This window comes from Perca flavescens, chromosome 13 (genome assembly GCF_004354835.1).
Source record: "Perca flavescens isolate YP-PL-M2 chromosome 13, PFLA_1.0, whole genome shotgun sequence".
NCBI lineage: Eukaryota > Metazoa > Chordata > Actinopteri > Perciformes > Percidae > Perca > Perca flavescens.
This window is the reverse complement of record NC_041343.1, coordinates 33,759,003-33,761,502: the sequence shown is the minus strand read 5'-3', so window position 1 is coordinate 33,761,502 and position 2,500 is coordinate 33,759,003. Positions and strand designations below refer to the sequence as shown.

The window sequence follows — 2,500 nt, the reverse complement described above, 5'->3', positions numbered from 1 at the left end:
AACGTCACCTCTCTGTGGGGGAAGGAGCCGGAACTGGTGCGGGAGGTGGAGCGCTACCGGTTAGATCTGGTGGGGCTTACCTCTACGCACAGTCTTGGTTCTGGAACCATACTCCTGGATAGGGGTTGGACTCTTTTCTTCTCCGGAGTTGCCCAGGGTGTGAGGCGCCGGGCGGGTGTGGGGATACTCACAAGTCCCCGGCTGAGCGCCGCTGTGTTGGAGTTTACCCCAGTGGACGAGAGGGTCGCCTCCCCACGCCTGCGGGTTGTGGGGGAAAACTCTGACTGTTGTTTGTGCATATGCACCAAACAGGAGTTCGGAGTATTCGGCCTTCTTGAGACCTTGACTGGAGTCCTGCATGGGGCTCCAGTGGGGACTCCATTGTTCTGCTGGGGGACTTCAACGCACGTGGGCAATGATGGAGACACCTGGAGAGGCGTGATTGGGAGGAACGGCCTCCTGATCTAAACCAGAGTGGTTGTTTGTTGTTGGACTTCTGTGCTAGTCATGGATTGTCTATAACGAACACCATGTTCGAACATAGGGATGCTCATAAGTGTACCTGGTACCAGAGCACCCTAGGCCGAAGGTCAATGATCGATTTCATAATCGTTTCATCTGATCTGAGGCCGTATGTTTTGGACACTCGGGTGAAGAGAGGGGCAGAGCTGTCAACCGATCACCATCTGGTGGTGAGTTGGGTCAGAGGGTGGGGAAGACTCTGGACAGACCTGGTAAGCCCAAACGTAGTCTTGGGGTAAATTGGGAACGCCTGGAGGAGGCCCCTGTCAAACAGACTTTCAACTCACACCTCCGGGCGGAGCTTTTCGTGCATCCCTGTGGAGGCTGGGGGCATTGAACCCGAGTGGACAATGTTCAAAGTTTCCATTGCTGAAGCTGCAGCGAGGAGCTGTGGTCTTAGGGTCTTAGGTGCCTCAAGGGGCGGTAACCCACGAACACCGTGGTGGACAACGGTGGTCAGGGAAGCCGTCCGACTGAAGAAGGAGTCTTTCCGGGATATGTTATCCCGGAGGACTCGGAGGCAGTTGCAGGGTACCGGCGGGCCGGCGGGCTGCAGCCTCTGCCGTGAAAGAGGCAAAGCAGCGGGTGTGGGAGAAGTTTGGAGAAGACATGGAGAAGGACTTTCGGTCGGCACCAAAGTGTTTCTGGAAAACTGTTCGCCACCTCAGGAGGGGGAAGGGAACCATCCAAGCTGTGTACAGTAAGGATGGGACACTGTTGACCTCAACTGAGGAGGTAATAGGGGCGGTGGAAGGAGCACTTTGAGGAACTCCTGAATCCGACTAATACGCCTCTATGTTAGAGGCAGAGCTGGAGGATAATGGGGATTGTCGCCGATTTCCCAGGCGGAAGTCACTGATGTAGTCAAACAACTACACAGTGGCAAAGCCCCGGGATTGATGAGATCCGTCCAGAAATGCTCAAGGCTCTGGGTGTGGAAGGGCTGTCCTGGTTGACACGCCTTTTCAACATTGCGTGGAAGTCTGGGACGGTGCCAAAGGAGTGGCAGACTGGGGTGGTGGTTCCCCTTTTTAAAAGGGGGACCAGAGGGTGTGTGCCAATTATAGGGGTATCACACTTCTCAGCCTCCCTGGTAAAGTCTACTCCAAGGTGCTGGAAAGGAGGGTTCGCCAATAGTCGAACCTCGGGTTGAGGAGGAACAATGCGGATTCCGTCCTGGTCGGGAACAACGGACCAGCTCTTCACTCTCGCAAGGATCCTGGAGGGAGCCTGGGAGTATGCCCAACCGGGTCTACATGTGTTTTGTGGATTTGGAGAAGGCGTGACCGGGTCCCCGGGAGATACTGTGGGAGGTGCTGCGGGAGTATGGGGTGAGGGGGTCTCTTCTCAGGGCCATCCAATCTCTGTACAACCAAAGCGAGAGCTGTGTCCGGGTTCTCGGTAGTAAGTCGGACTCTTTTCAGGTGAGGGTTGGCCTCCGCCAGGGCTGCGCTTTGTCACCAATCCTGTTTGTAGTATTTATGGACAGGATATCGAGGCGTAGTCGGGGTGGGGAGGGGTTGCAGTTTGGTGGGCTGGGGATCTCATCGCTGCTCTTTGCAGATGATGTGGTCCTGATGGCATCATCGGCCTGCGACCTTCAGCACTCACTGGATCGGTTCGCAACCGAGTGTGAAGCGGTTGGGATGAGGATCAGCACCTCTAAATCTGAGGCCATGGTTCTCAGCAGGAAACCGATGGAATGCCTTCTCCAGGTAGGGAATGAGTCCTTACCCCAAGTGAAGGAGTTCAAGTATCTTGGGGTTGTGTTCGCGAGTGAGGGGACAATGGAGCGGGAGATTGGTCGGAGAATCGGGCGAGCGGGTGCGGTATTGCATTCAATCTATCGCACCGTTGTGACGAAAAGAGAGCTTAGCCAGAAGGCAAAGCTCTCGATCTACCGGTCAGTTTTCGTTCCCACCCTCACCTATGGTCATGAAGGCTGGGTCATGACCGAAAGAACGAGATCCAGGGTACA

The 2,500-nt window shown here is 55.4% G+C and overlaps 1 protein-coding gene across 4 annotated transcripts in view; it reads right to left on the bottom strand.

Moving 5' to 3' along the window:
* st6gal1 (ST6 beta-galactosamide alpha-2,6-sialyltranferase 1) overlaps positions 1-2,500 on the bottom strand; it is a 39,232-nt gene that overhangs the window by 5,721 nt on the left and 31,011 nt on the right. The gene's annotated exons all lie outside the window — the stretch shown is intronic.